The sequence below is a fragment of the Aotus nancymaae genome, unplaced genomic scaffold (assembly GCF_030222135.1).
Source record: "Aotus nancymaae isolate 86718 unplaced genomic scaffold, 86718_ANA_hifiasm-v0.15.2.pri h1tg000053l, whole genome shotgun sequence".
In the NCBI taxonomy this organism is placed as follows: domain Eukaryota; kingdom Metazoa; phylum Chordata; class Mammalia; order Primates; family Aotidae; genus Aotus; species Aotus nancymaae.
In genome coordinates this window covers 15528082-15544047 of record NW_026988467.1, presented here as the reverse complement: position 1 = coordinate 15544047, position 15966 = coordinate 15528082, and the positions used below count along the sequence as shown (strand labels likewise).

Below are 15966 nucleotides of genomic sequence, written 5' to 3'. Positions count from 1 at the left end.
GAGAGTGAATGTGGGAATGCATTCATCAAACGGCAGCCAGATTCAGGGTGCACAGTGGGGAGCAGCCTCGTGGCCAGCCTCGGCTCCTGACCCCACACTCTCGAACAGCTAAGGAATGGGATGGTCCCAGGGGCTGCTGGTCTGGAGATTGCCCCAAAAGAGAAGGATACAGGGAGAGATGCTCTCTCTGGGTTCCTGGATCCTGGCTTTAGTTAGGGATGTGGGAAGGCCCATACTGAGCAAAGGAGAATTGCAACTCCTACCTGAGAGACCTCCTAATCTCATGGGGGAGAAACAGCCTTTGTTTTAGAAAGCTCCCAGTCTGATGGAGGAGGTATCACCCCTGTCTTGGAGATTTTCCAGTCCAGTGGAGGAAACACGGCCAGATGGACCAGGGCACAGGATAGACAAAACATCAAGGCAGCTCGTGATGCATTAAAGCAGTAGAGCCTCAGGACAGAATGAGGGTCGGAAGGTGCTGGGAGCAGTTTGCATTGTTAAAGCTTTGGGGTGGGGGAGGGGAGCAGGAGCAAGTTCAGCTCCAGGCTGAGGTGATGATGGTGATGGTGCTGGATGGAAGGTTGCCATGGGCAGCTCTCATTACCTCTCCCTCAGCCTCTGCCTCCTCCTTCAAAGCCTCCTTTACAGCTACTGACCTCTGGAAGTCATCACTGACTGCCAGGGTGTGCTAGGAAACCTCAGCCACGCCAGCAAGGCCTCAACCACCATCGGCCCTGCCCACGTGTCCCCACTCACTGTGCCATCCCATGCAATTCCCTGTCCAGCCAATCACGGCTTCTGTGAGGGAGTGAGCCAGGTGGGTCTTGCTTGATGCCTTTGAACATGAACTTCCTCTGCTCAGAACGCCTTCCTTCTTCCTGGGAGTGCGCACCCAGCACCATCCAGCTCTTGGGCCACCTCCCCCAGCAAGGCTTCCCGGGCCCACCCAAGGTGGTATCAGTTCCCCTCCTTGGGGTTCTCAAAGTTCATCAGGAGACACTGAACTTGACTGTTGATGGGTCTGTCAGTCTCATTGGGCTGGGAGATCCTTGAGTGCGGCAGGGACTGTGCCTGGGACCCAGCATGTGCTCAATAAAGGGCCTCTTGGATGAACAGAGCTTGGCAGAGCGATCACAAAGTTCCTCTTGAACTCCGACACGCTGCAGCTGTGTCACCCCCCTGCACTTGTGCACAGCACTCTACAGTTTACACGCCCTTTTGTCGTCCCAACACAGTCTGTCCCATAAGGGGAGGGGAAGGCAGGCAGTCTTATCCCCATTTTACAGATGTTCAATGGAGTCCCAGGGTAGTGAGGCTGCAAAGTAAGCCCAGGACTCAGGGATCCCAGCCCAGAGAAGAACAATTTGCCTACAGCTAGTTCCCGGGTATGGAAAATTCCATCTCTGATCCTGAAAACCAATGTGGCTTCTCTTCCCTCCCCAACCTTTCCCTCCTCCCTTTTTCTGCCAGAGGAAAAGCCTTGAAATAAGGTGGTCACAATCTGTGGACCTACCTAGCTCACAGAGGACCAGGACGGAGCCGACCCATCTCTAAATCATGCACCCCGGATCAGTGGAGGCCAGCAGTGGCCCTGAGGCTTGGGGTCCTTCTCTCAGCCTCCCTCACACCCCCCAGAAACCCTCCCACCCCTGCTCCCGCGCTCCCCTCTCCCACAGCCTCCCAACCCAGCTTTTATTACAGTTTAACATAGGCCCCGGCGTGGAGCTGCGGCAGAGAAACGAATCACATAATAGTTGATATGCGTTTTAATCAAGTAATTCGGGCAGAGCTGAGAACTGGCGAGTGTGGGCCAGGCGTCCCTGAATACCAAACAGGCCTGGGTGCAGCTCTCAGAAAATGGAAAAGCCATTTACAGCTCAGCTGGGGGCCCGGCAAGCCGGGGTCAGGGCAGGAGCCCTCCCTGCCCCTCCGAGGGAACCGTTCAGCTGTAACCAGTGCACGGGGCGGTGCGTGGGGCTCCAGCATGTCTGCGGGAGTCAGACGGCACACAAGGACAAGGCGATGGGGAATCGAACCAAGAGGCAGGGGCTTGGACTCCAAGTTCAATCTCCCTGGGGGCCCAGGAGAGGATAAAGCATCCCACTCCAGTCCACTGCTGCCCACATTCCTCTTGGGTCTTGTCTCAGTGATGGGCACTACACCCAGCCAGCACTGTCCTTCATATCCGCCTCCTCTCCCGTCATATCCCCGTCCTCTCCCTTCATACCCCGCTCCTCTCCCTTCACGCCTCCCCTGCAGTCAGCCCAGCACCCAGGCCAGGAGATTCCAAATCCCTATTAGCTTGGAACCTGTCATGGCATCTGACCTCCCCACCTCTTCCTGGACTCCAGCCGCCACCTTCTCCCACAACAATGGCAGGCCTTCGCACAGGCTGTGTCCTCTGCCCACACCCCCCACCCTCCTCAAGGCCTGGTGTGAACTCCTGCAGTTTGCAGCTGGTCAGGCCGAGGAGAGTGGACACTGAGGAGCACAGACTCTGGGCTCAGCCTGCCTGGATGCTGTGGCCCCCACATGTGCAAAATACAAATAATAACAGAGACGCCCCTGACCCTCCCTCAGCACGTATCGCAGTCAGACCTGCTATGTATTCTGTCCTGTCATCTGTCGGCAGCACCATCCAACACCCACTGCACGTTTTACAAGGACGGGCATTCTTTTTTTTTTGAGACAATCTCCCTGTATTGCCCATGCGAGTGCAGTGGCTCAATCTCAGCTCACCGCAACCTCTGCCTTCCCGGATCAAGTGATTCTCCTGCCTTAACCTCCCTAGTAGCTGGGATTACACACACCTGTCACCACACCCGACCAATGTTTGTATTTTTAGTAGAGACGGGGTTTTGCCATGTTGGCCAGGCTGGTCTCAAACTCCTGACCTCAGGTGATCCGCCCACCTCAGCCTCCGAAGTGCTGGGATTACAGGCGTGAGCCACCGCACCCTGCCACTGGGCACTGCTGACTGCTTTCTTCTTCATTGCCGAATCTCCAATGCTTGGTACAATTGGGCACTCAAATTTTGTTGCATGAATGAGTGGAAGATGAATGAGTTGGTATCCTACGGCGCATAAAGTAGTGCTGGCAGCAACGGAATGTTCAGAGAAAATGAAATTTACAAAGACAACGGTGCTGGGGACAGGCAAGTCTTCCTCGGTGCTCTCCTCCCTCTGGGCCTAAGGTAGCCATAGCTGCATCTTCACTGCTGGGACAGAGCAAAACTGCATCGCTTGATTCATTTCAAATGTCTGGGCACCCACTCAGTCCCAGCGTCTGGGAGTTCGAAGGTGAAATCAACTCAGCCCTACTCTGAGGGTGGAGGGGAGATGGGTAGAGGGGAGGCCAGTCCTGGATGGAGCCACTGAGCTGACTGCCTGACCAGTTGGCCCTGCTCTGGTTTCTGGCTGTATCTGACCACTCGCCTGACCCCCACCCGCTTCCCCACACACACGTACTCCCCTGTCCTGGTGAGCAGGGACCCCAGCCAGGTGTCCTGCCCCAACCAGGCAGCTGGGCAGCCTTGAGGGGCCAGGTGGAGAAGGTGGATTAAGTGGGGGTACAGGAGCAGGGAGGTGGCTCTGCATATACTCCCTGAGATCCGTCCTTGACAGACGGGATCTCCATCAGCTACCCAGGTCCTGCCTGCCCTGCCCCCACAGCCCCACAGCGCCTCCTCTCTCCCCTTCCCAGGCAGGCCCAGGAGGGGCCAGGAATGTCTTAAGGCCACAGCACATCTGGGGAGTCCATTACCTCCAATCCTTGGACCAAGGCTACACCATGGAGTTGCTGGCCCAAGAGGAGGGGACAGGAGCTCAGAGTCTCAGGGACTTACCTGGGGCCACTGTCCAGAAGGTGGCAGGGCCAGGATTCTAAATGTGGGGTTTTCTAGGGCTGGAGTCCCGCCCACTTCAGGTGGCTCCCCACCCACCCAGTTCTCCACTGGGAAGAAGACAGGGTGAACTGGAATCCATCCAGTGGAGAACTCTTCCTGCTTCTTCTCAAAGGGGATTCTAGAAAGGGGGCAACATGGCTCCTCCCCCACCTTGGGGCCCAACAGCTGGCAAAGCGAGAGACCCCTCCATGCTGATGTCTGAAGGGTCCCATGGGCCCCTAACCAGAGCCCAGACCTCAGGCTCTGTGGCCGGGTCCTCCGGCTGCCCCAGAGGCCTCCTGGGGGCCGGGAAGCACTGGCAACGTGAGGACCCAAACAGGCTCTGTCTGACTCCAAATCCTATGCTGTCTCCCAGGGACTAAGAGGCCCACGGGTTCAGTTTCACTCTTCCAACTCAAGGAGAGGAGGGAGAGAGGAGAGTGTCTTTGGGAAAGCCAGAGTTAGACTCTGACCTTGTCCACAAAACCTTTTCTTCTCCAGGGAGCTCTCATGGAACCCCATCAGGCTGCGTTTTAAAATTCTAAGCCTGGCCTGGCGCAGTGGCTCATGTTTGTAATCCTGGCACTTTAGGAGGCCAAGGTGGGTGGATCACCTGAGGTGGGTCAGGAGTTTGAGATCAGCCTGACCAACATGGTGAACCCCTCATCTCTACTAAAAACACAAAGTTAGCTGGACGTGGTGGTGCATGCCTGTAATCCCAGCTATTTGGGAGGCTGAGGCAGGAGAATCGCTTGAACCCAGGAGGTGGAGGTTGCAGTGAGCCGAGATTGCACCATTGCACTCCAGTCTGGGCAACAAGAGCAAAACTCCGTAAGAAAAATGAAAAATAAAATAAAATAAAATAAAATTCTAAGCCCTAAGTAGATGATTTGCACCACAAAATGTGATGTAAGCGGAAGCTGCAGTGGGGCATTCTCTGTGCTAACAACATGGTACTGTCCTCAGACACTAGAGGGCACTGTGTATACATTCCTGCCGGGAAGGAGCCTTTCTAGGAAGAAGGAAGTAGTACTGCTTGAAATGGTACTGTGTAGTTGCATGGGCAGAATTCAGAGCCCTGTATTCTCATGACGGACCCAGAGCTCTTTCTTCTGCACCAAGCTGTGAACCAAGCACAAGGGCACATATGGGAGAGAAGAGAAGGGGTGTAGAGGGCTGGAACCATCTGAGCCAAGGGCACTTAGGGAAGGCTTCCTGGGTGGAGGGAGTTCAAAACCAAGGTCCTCTCCCTTGAAGCAAGAGGTTGAAGCTGAAGATATCACGAGGACCTTTCCAACTCAGTCTCTTTAACATGCTGGTGTCCTATGCAGCTAATGTGGAGTTTTGGAAGGGGTGGCAGCTGTGGATTAGTGAGGAGAGCAAGGTGGGACATTTTAAGAGGGCACCTTGGGGGTAGGGGCAGGCCTGCTCTATGAGACGCTCAGCTCAAACTCTTTTTTTTTTTTTTTTTTTGTGATGGAGTTTTGTTCTTGTTGCCCAGCCTGGAGTGCAATGGCTCGATCTCGGATCACTGCAACCTCTACCTCCTGGGTTCAAGTGATTCTCCTGCCTCAGCTTCCTGAATAGTGAGGATTACAGGTATGCATCACCATGCCCGGCTAATTTTGTATTTTTAGTAGAGATGGGGTTTCTCCATGATGGTTAGGCTGGTCTCAAACTCCCAACCTCAGGTGATCCACCCACGTCAGCCTCCCAAAGTGCTGGGATTACAGGCATGAGCCACCATATCTGGCTCAAAAATCCTTTACACTCTTCCTGTGACTTTAAGGCCATCTTGAAATTCCTTGCTAGTTCTCATTCACTTCTCTCATGGGTTATTTCAATCATTTACTCACCCAAGTTATTTAAGCAGCAGGGAGAGCAGCTTTGTGTGGGGCAGGACAGAGGTCACTATGCTGCTCCTAAAGGGCTTACAGAGCGTGGTGGAGGCAGCCAAGGGCTCGCACTGGGGGAGAGGTGGGAAGCGCAGAGGCAACGGAGTTAGACAGACCTGAGTTCAGATTCGAAAACTGCCTCCCATCAGCCGTAACTCCTGAGTATGTTTAAGTCCTGAGCCCCATTCTTGTTCTTTCTAAAGGGCGAGAGTGATGGTAGATGAAAAGGAGGAAGGGAGGTGAGGAAAACTGGATGAAGGCTGAGCTCCCAGCCCTGTGGGTGATGGGCGCTCCTGGGCTGGCCAGCCTGCCAGCCACCACTCCCAGACCCAGTCTCTCCTCTCCTTCAGAATGGAAGCCTGGCAGGTGGGGAGGTGGCAATCTGGGCTCCTCCGTGACCTACTGTGTGAGCCTGAGCATGTCACTTGTCACTTGTCCTCTTGGAATCTCCATCCGCGTATCCATCTCCTGGGAATAAGAGCCATCACCCTGCCTACTCCCCAGGGTACTGGTGGGGCTCCAGGGGTGGGAACCTTGAGACATACACAGAGAGAGGTACCTTGATTCAACCGTCCCAGCGCCCCACTAACCTAGGAAAGTGACTTCATTTCTCTGCGCCTCAATTTCTTCATCTGTAAAATGAGGAAAAGAATAGTACCAACCACATAGAGTTGTCATGCAGGAGATGAAAGGAATTACAGCAAGGCAAGAACAGTTCCAGGTACGCAGTAAGCAGCCGATCAGTGTTAGCTGTTACTATTGCTGCTGTTGTTACTATTGGCCCCTCCATGCAGTGTGGACTTATTTTCCTTCTGTATCCCTCAGAGGCAAGCACAAAACACAAAGGCAAGGAATGAGTGCACGAATGAATTAATGAACAAATGAGTGAATGAATGAATACGCCTTTGTCATCCCTTCCTTCTTCTTCCACAGTGGAGGCTTTGCACAAACCAAGCCACGCCCACAGACCCCACATCCATCCCATCCCATCCTTTTCCTGGAAATCCGTCCTGGATGCAAACCGTACCTACAGAGAAGAGAGGGACAGGTGGTATCAGGTAAGTGATTCAGCTGCAGCACAAACGCTGGAGGCACGAAGGGGCCAGAGGAAGACAGATGCCCAGGAAGCTGGAGCAGAGGAGGCTTCGAAATCAGCACAAGGGAAACAGTAGCAGCTGGGGCCCCAGTGGCCAGACGAAGCTGCTCGGCATGGTGAGGAAAAGGCAGCCTGACCACCCATCCGCGCCCTGCAAAGTGGCTGTGAAAGGACCATATGGCAGAGAAGCCAAGCCTGCTGGAACCCTCTTTCTCTCCCTCCCCGCGTCCTCACCCCTCCTCCGTGCTGGCGCCCTGGGAGGCAGAGGGGCTGTGTCCGGTTGGAAAGTTGTTTGGAGGTGAAGATGGAAAATGGCTTTGGGCATCCTTCCACTGTCCACGTAACTCCCTGCTTCTGGGCTCAGCCATGAAGAAGGGCTTCAACCTGGGGCTCACTCTACCCTGAAGATGGGGCTCTGTGAACCCACGCAGCGTTCCCCCGTGGGGTTGGGTGTGAGGCCGCAGAAGAAACATTCAAACCCCTGCTAGCTTCGGCCATACTAAGCACCTTTCCTGTAGCAAGGCACATCATCTCACTAAAACTCTCATCAGCATTTCTATTAGCCCCACTTTACTAAGGGTGAGGAAACTGAGGCTCAGATGGGTTAAGTAACTCAATGGCAGAGTGACCGTGAAGGCCGGGCTGCTGGTCCTAGTGCCCTCTTAACCATCGAGGTGGCACTTCTGAGTCTGCCATGCCAGGTCCCCCCGGACCAGCTCAAACATGCCCACCCTGCAGCACCACTTCCAGGCTCCACACCAGCTTGCACCCTGGGATGATGCCCCCAAATTAGTTCCTGTTGTCTAACCCCACCATCCTCCCAATCTGGACATGAAGGCCACCTAGTCCACGAAGCCCTCCAGGACTGCCACATCCAGAGAACTCTGCTTGAATCCCTGGGGCATTTGCTGCCCAGGCCGTCCTTTCAGCCCTCGGTATCAACTCCTGCTGGAATTGATGGTTTTAGTGGGTATGTGTGGAAAGTCCATCTCCCCATCAAACTGAGGACACCCCAGGGTAGAGATAACGCCTTTACAATAAAACTGGGAATTCCTCGAGGATGGAAACTCTGTTTTCTTATACTGGGCATTACCTGAGGGCAGGGCGATGAGGAACAGCTCTGCAGTTCCTATCATTCTAGAATGTTTTTAATAACAGTCTATATAGGAACTGCAGCCATCAGTTAAATAAAGATGCCATGGACCCGCGTCATCACACACACACAGCAAGGAGAACTGATGAAGCTTCCCCAGAGTCACAACTTCTCCCCCAGGATTCTGTGCCAGTTTCTTTTCTCTCTGGAGTTATTTCTATCCTTCCAGCTTCCCGTCTATCCCCACACTTCTATCTTCCTTCAAATAGGCCTCCCAGGAAAACTCTGAAACCTAACATTCTGTGTACCTAACAAGGTGTACAGAGAACCACGTGCCCCACAGGTGTTCACCAAGCACCCAGCGGTGCCTCACAAACCCACACTAACAAAGGCTACCGCAGTTAACGTTCATCGCGACAGGAACTGGGGTCTCAGGATCCTGCCACCGTGAAAGAGACCCACTCTCTGAAAGATGGGCAGGCTGTGGGCCAGTGCTGGAGTGCTGCTGAGAACGTCAAGTAGGATTGCTGGAAACGTAAGCCCGACACGCCCACCACGGGGCAGATGCTGTAATGGAGGCCAGGCCGCCTGCCTTAGAAACAAAAACTCCACCTGAGAAGCCCACTCAAGGAAACAGACTTCACCCTCTGGAGACACCAACACCGAAGCCATCAACTTGGTTATTTCCCCTGTTGCTGCCTCCAGAAACGCCAGGTTTAAACTGGGCTGTCGTGGCTGAAACGTCCCCGGAATCATCTACAGTCAACCAGCACATCCCCTCTAGATGAGAGGAGCGTCCCGAGAGCCTGCGGACTGGTTGTAAAGATGAGGGGACTTGGGGTTGAAACCCTGAAGTTGGTCCCTGACTTTACCTCCAACTTGCTGTGTGACCTTTGCCGAGTCTAAACCCCAATGTGAGCTGCATTTTCCCCACCCCTAAAACCAAGGGGCCCTCCTGGATCTCCAAGAACAACCTGGCTTGGAGAACATCCATCTGACGGATAAACCGCACCTCCAGGGTCCAGGACGGTACCAGGCATACAGTGGGGCTGGCTTTCTACACGGCCTGTTGCAGGAGAAAGGCTTACGGACTGGTTGGGGCGGGGAGTTTCAGAAAGGACTGGGATCCTAAGAGTGTGAGCTACAGGACACCCTGAGATCATCTGCTTCCTGTGGGGAAGGGGAAGGACCGATTTCATCACCCTCCCATTCTGCCTGGGGCCTGCCCTGCCTCCCAGGATCCCCCAAGCCCCCTCTTTCCCTCTTAGGAGCGGGGGACGGTGGCGGAGGGGGGGGAAAGCCTTATCCTTCCCCTCCCTTCCCCTCTCCTCCCCCACTTCCCCTCCCCTCCCCCGGCGAGTCCTGGGCCCCTTGCGTCTCCGGCTGGTCGCTGGGCAGCGAGAGGCCTTTCATGGTGCATTCTCCCGCTGCCCTCCTCCCCACCCTCTCTCCCAGCAACCCCATCCTGTCGTGCCCCCATCAATCTACTGCAGCCCAGCCCTTTCCAGCTGGCCTGGCTGGGCCGTTCCCAGGCAGAGCAGGTCCACAGTGGAAGGTGGTGGAAAAATGTGGACAAATTTCTGATTTGCAACACTCTGGGAAAGAGTTTATTGCCATTGTTTGAGGACGAATGTATAAATAAAGCAAGGCGAAGACGGCAGGGGGAGGCCGGTGAAAGGCAGAAAACGAGAAATTTTATGGCCATAAGGAGCGTACTCTAATGGTGATTTTTGAGGCACTGGACCATGGTAGTTACTTAGCCAAATGATTGCTGTGAAGCTGGGCGAGGTGGCTTATTTCTTAATTACTGTTATGCATTATGTCAGGCGGACTCCCCAACCCTGGAAAACTTGGTCCTGAGCGGACCCCGGCTTGGAGCCAGCTCCTGGTGCTGGGACACTGGCGGGCAGATGGGAGGCTAAGTGGGGACCGTTACCTGCCCTGATCAGGGCAGTGTCCCGTTGGCTGCTCCATCTCCCCGCTGCCCGGGCTCCTGCCCCCCGAGACACCGCCCAGAGAAGAGTCAAAGAAAGACTGGAACTTGGAGCCACGCCTCCAAGATATTAATTCACTCAAGACATCGGGGTTGAACACAGGTTTGAGCCCTGTTCTGAGCTAGTTATGAGAGCTGTGGCAGAAAATAAGACTTCAAAAGCTGTTTACGAAAAGCAGCCGGGGGCTCATTCCAGCTTCCTGGCTGGGAGTCTCTGCAAAGCTGTTCAGAGAGCAGGACAGCAGGTGGGAGGGACAGCCTGAGAAGGGGGCCTGGGCTGTATGTGATGTATTCATTACCCCACCTCCAGAGCCCAGGACAGCACCAGCAGACAGTTGGCTGGGGAGAGGAGAGATGCCCTGAAATGACACAGCAGTGTCACCCTGGCCAGGTACGTGATCTCTCTGAGCCACTGTCCTTCACCTATAAAAACTGGGTGGGGCTGAATAGTCCCTTTTTGGTTCTAACATCTTAAGAGTCTGCGATTCTAAGATGCTGTGGTTCTGTTGCTGTCAGAGTTGGCGGGGTTGATTTTTCCAAGGCGATCGGCATGGGCCTATTGGACAGTTTCAACTTCCTTTCATGGTTGGTGTGTGTCATGTGTCAGGTAAGGCGGCCACAGAGGAAAGAAGGGGGCTACTGAGGGTCTCCGATGTCCCAGGAAGTCAATGTGCACTACATCCTTTCACAGAATCCTCACCAGCATCTCATGGGGTGAGTACTCTTTCAAACACTCGGAAAGGCGTGGAGGCTTGCTCAGATGCTAAGCAGCAAAGTCTCCATTCAAACCCAGGTGGATCAGACAACAAAGCCAATGAATGCATTTCAAGTAAAGCAAGCCGCGCCCCCAGCATCCTCTAGACCAGCTGGGAAGTGTTAGCAGCATCAGAATCACCTAGAGGGCCTCTGGAAACACAGGTTTTGGGCCACAGGAAGGAGCCTAGGAAGTCTCATTCCCAGCAAGTTCCCAGGTGCTGCTGCCACTGCCGATGCTGGGAGGGGGAGGGGGGTCGCACTTTGAGAACCACTGTTCTAGAGAAATGCAGAGAAAACTACCATCAGCGAATAAACAGGACCACGCTGCTCTGTGAAAGGGAGCAAGAGCCCAGGGAGAAACATACAACCCCTCTCACCCATCATCACAACGGAAAAAGAGGGACAGACAGCGGTGCCAAGCTCTAGCCCCTCATGGCTCCAAAGCCCTGGATCTTTTTCACATGAGAAGTTGGAGCCGATGCCAAGGGGGCCAGCTTGGAGGGGGAGCTCCCTTCTCTGTGCTGTTCCTGCAACTTGCCATGGTGGCTGTGTCATCAGATTCTTGACAGCCCACAGTCAGGAAGCCTGCCTCCCCTGCCTGCCCCGGTCTCTAGACTCACTTCCTTTCACCCCTTCTCTGCACCCTGGCTCTTTCCCTAAGTCCCCTTTCTCCTCAGCATCTTTCCCTTTGTGTTCAGCAATCAGGTGTGTCACTGGTATTTGCAAGGGGAAAGAGCTGTCGTCTTATCGGGAGAGTAACCTTTAAAAGGCTGAAGTCAGGAACCACAGCTGACACCTACCTCCTCCATGAACTGTCTTCTGGCCTCCCCTCTTGAATTATTTGGAGGAACCATGTTTCCGCTCCATGAAGATAAAGATTTTTATCTGTTTTATTCATTGCTTTATCCTCGATGCCCAGAAGAGGGCCTGGCTCATGGTAATTGCTCAACAGACATTTGTTGAATGAATGAAAGAACTGACCAGAACTGTGCAAGAAAGTGCCATGTTCCAAATAGTTTGCTCTTCAAGCCAACGTGATTGTTAGTGAGATGTTAGGATTGTTTGGTACAATAATCTCATTAGAGATGTATTTATGCAACACCAGACACCCGGCCTCGTGCTGAAAGTCCCAGCTAGCCAGCTGAATGGTTCCAAGAGGTCCAGAGGATTGACACGCTAAAGCAACACACAGGTACTCTGTCGATTCCCCCTTCTGCTTCCAGATGCCTCAGCCACTCAGAGGCCTCCAAATGCAAATGCAGTGTCTTCATTATGCCTCTAAAACAACCTCCCCTGCCCGTGGAATCCCTCATCCACCCTGGGGTTTAAGTGTCTCACTGCAAAGAGTCTGACTTTGGAATGGGTTCCCGAAGGAGCCACTTTTTAAAGGAGTTAAAATCCAATTTGATCCTGCTGTTTACGCCTTTTCTAGCTTGATGTGCTTTAGATAAAAACATTTTTTTGATCAATAAAAATAATATCTGTTACTCGCACCCTGGGGCAATTGTTGCTCTGAGCCCAGTTTACTGAATCTTAATCAAATAAATAATGTTATTTTCCCAAAATGTGGCCAGCCATAGGTGAGTTACATTAAAGTAGCAGGGAGGTGGTATACTCTGAAAACACACTGGTTCTGAGAGGGCACAAGGTCATGCTTCTAGATATTTGGGGATGGACAAAAATGTGTTCATTTAAGGGGCTGACGCTGTGGGGTTGGGCTTCTCAGTTCTGAGGAACAAGTGTTCCTCTCCATGGAGACAAACCAGTGATAATGGGTGTCTATGATGCTCTTGCCTTGTGCTGGGTACTAAGCTTTGCATGCGTAATTGGCATCATTCCAAGCACTCAGAGATGGTAGGCATCAATATTAAACCAGTCCTAAGGAAGAGATTCCGAGAGAGGTAGTGATTTATTCAAGGTCACACAGCTCTATGTGGCTGGGTCAGGATTTGAACCCAAGTCCGTCAGGACTTGAACCCTGGTCCGCCCTGTCAGAACTCATGCTACAGACCCCTTGTCACTCCATCTCCCTTTCACTAAGACAGGGCGGTGAGGAGGCCTTGGAAATTGCATCTCATGCACCTGCCAGTGGTGCTGCGTCTATACTCGCTTACCTCCTCTTCCTCCCATCAGCACCATGCTGTGCTTGCTCCAAATAGCCCTGATGGAGGCTGCATAAAAGACTAGTGCTCTGGCTGGGTGTGGTGGCTCATGCCTGTAATCCCAGCACTTCGGGAGGCCAAGGCAGACGGATCACCTGAGGTATGGAGTTCAAGACCAGCCTGGCCAACATGGTGAAACGCCCTCTCTACCAAAAATACAAAAATTAGCTGGGCACGGTGGCACATGCCTATAATCACAGCACTTTGGGAGGACGAGGCAGGCAGATCACCTGAGGTCAGGAGTTCAAGTCCAGCCTGGTTAACAGGATGAAACCTCCCCTCACCAAAAATACCAAATTTAACCAGGCATGGTAGCATACGCCTGTAATCGCAGCTACTCGGGAAACTGAGGCAGGAGAATTGCTTGAACATGGGAGGCGGAGGTTGTGGTGAGCCGAGATTGCATCATTGGACTCTAGCCTGGGCGACAGAGTGAGACTCCATCTCAAAAAAAGAAAAAAAAAAAACCAGTTCTCTCCAGTCTGGGGCTGCATTTGGCAGGAGGGGACGTGGATGCGTATCTGGGAACATGCTGCATCACGTGCTTCCTGAAATTGATGTGGAAGGACACACACCTCCTGCTGGCCATGCTGTGTGCGTGGTGCATGGTGTACCCTTACAATCCTGAGGACATTTATTTCCTGTTGTATGTTTCTGAACAAAAAATGTTGATCTTTTATTATAAGAATCTTATGTATTCCGTAAGAGATGGGGGAAGGGGATGGCTTGGTGGCCTCAGAGGCTAAGCTAGACCTGTAATACCAGGAGGCCAGGGGACCTGGTGGTTAGAGTCAGAGGGACAGTGGTGAAAGAACAGGAGATGGCAAAGGGAGATTCTGGAAGTGAAGGGTATTATCAAGGGTGTGTGGGAGGAGGAAGCTGTTAGGGTTGGACATCAGGTTGGTCACCTGGGTAAGAGGAGGGACAGACACAAATGCTCATGTAGTGTTCCCTATGTGCCAAGCTCTACTCAGACATTCCAACACTTCATCCTGACAGCTACACCAACAGGAACTTTATTATTACCATTTGATTTAGGTATTTACTTTTTTTTTCTTTTTTTTTTTTTTTGAGACAGAGTCTCGCTCTGTTGCCCAGGCTGGAATGCAGTGGTGTGATCTCAGCTCACTGCAACCTCTGCCTCCCAGGTTCAAGTGATTCTCCTGCCTCAGCCTCCCGAGTAGCTGGGATTAGAGGTGCCCACCACCACACCCAGCTCATTTTTGTATTTTTAATAGAGACATGGTTTCGCCATGTTGGCCAGGCTAGTCTTGAACTCCTGACCTCGTGATTCACCTCCTTAGCCTCCCAAAGTGCTGGGATTATAGGTATGGGCCACAGTTCCCAGCCTACATTTCTTTTTTTAAAGACAGGGTCTTGTTCTGTCACTCAGGCTGAAGTGTAGTGGTGCAATTATAGCTCACGCAGCCTCAAATTCCTGGGCTTAAGTGATCCTCCTGCCTTAGCCTCCCAAGCAGCTAGGACTACAGGTGGGCACCACCATACCTGGCTCATTTAAAAAAATTATTTTGTAGAGTTAGGGTCTTGCCATGCTGCCCAGGCTGGTCTCCAGCTCCTGGCATTGAGTCATCCTCCTGCCTCATCTTCCCAAAGCACTGGGATCACAGGTATGGGCCACCACGCCTGGCCCATTCCCATTTTAAAATGAAGAAAGTGGAGGTTCTCTGGTTAAGCCACCAACCCAAAGATATAAGGGAGGGCCAAGATTCAGGACTTGAATCCAGGCCTGCTGAGCCCTCCGAGATGCTGGGAGGGAAAATGTCTGTCCAATGTCATCCTCCCAGGGCCCGCTCTCCACCATCACACCCTCCTCCCACCTGGCCCACTGCGGCCTCCCAGCCCCAACCTCTGGCTTTCTTCCCCTTCCAGGCTCGGCTGTCTGCCCTTTAATTAGATTCCCCTGGAAATAAGAGTGCATTGTACAGTTCTGCTAAAGGCAAACTGATTTTACCATTTCTTTTCTTTCCTCCTCTTTAATAGCTCACAATGTCTCAAGGAGGTTTCACTTAGGGGCTGCACACTGGAAAATTATTCTGTCTCTCATGCACTCATTTTTCTGTTGAGGAAAATTGAAAACTGGATTCCTCCTCCATCCCTGGCCCCCTCTCTTTGCCTACCCTGTGCCTGGAATATTCTAGTCCTCTCTCAAATTGCCTTCTAGGCCCCTCTCTACCTCGAAAGCAAAGCCTGCTGCCTTCCTGCCCCACAGCTTGGAAAGGCTGGCAGGCCCACTGAGCTCAGAACAGTGAGGGGTCTTTCAAAAGTTTAGCGAGGAGGGAGGGAGCGAGGGGGTGTGGGGAGCTGGGAGCCAAGCGGTTTGCCCGGCTTTGAGATGCCTTTGCCCCCAGAGAACTGGACTGGCTCCAGCACTTTTGAGGCAGGAGTTGGGTGAGTTCTGAGCCTTTATTGGCCCCATCGGGTTCCCGTTAAGTGTCAGAGAGTAAATTATAAACAAATGGGTCCCATTTCCATTTCTGAAGGCGTCTCCAGCCCTGCCTTCGCCCTCTACGTGTATGGGTACATCTTCTTAAGTGGTGCCTGATGGGACAAGGAGCCAGGTGGAGGGACTCACACGGGCCCGGCTGTGGTCTCCATGGCCTGCAGCCCCTGCTGGCTGGCTGGCACCCTCTGGCCAGGCCCTGGAGCGAGACCAGCGAGGTTTCCGGTGTGACGGATGGACAGATAGACTGACGGAATGGACGCCCGGCGCTGCAGGTCTGGGCCCCAGGTCAACAGGTTTCGTGAATTAGGGGTTGAGAGCTCAGGCCGGAGGGAAAGCAAGAGGGTGGAGGGGTGCTTAGTGGAGAACAAGGCCTGGGCTAGGGCTGCTGGGGCCGTAGCTGAGGAGGTGGGAAGAGCACAGGCAGGTCCCCTGGGCCTGGGCATTCCGGGCTTTGGGAACAGAACGTCTTTGGCACCCTGGGCAGGGCAACCGAAAGCCACCTCCACCCTGCCCTGCAATGCTCCACCCCTCAGTTTCTGATCTCACGATGGGGGTTGGAAACAGGAGACTCAGACACACCCTTGCAAACAATTGATTTTACAATAGTCAGGATCATTTGCCGGA

The 15966-nt window shown here is 53.2% G+C and overlaps 1 protein-coding gene across 2 annotated transcripts in view; it reads right to left on the bottom strand.

Moving 5' to 3' along the window:
* The window catches only part of PAX7 (paired box 7), a 114995-nt gene that overhangs the window by 60456 nt on the left and 38573 nt on the right, over window positions 1-15966 (bottom strand). The gene's annotated exons all lie outside the window — the stretch shown is intronic.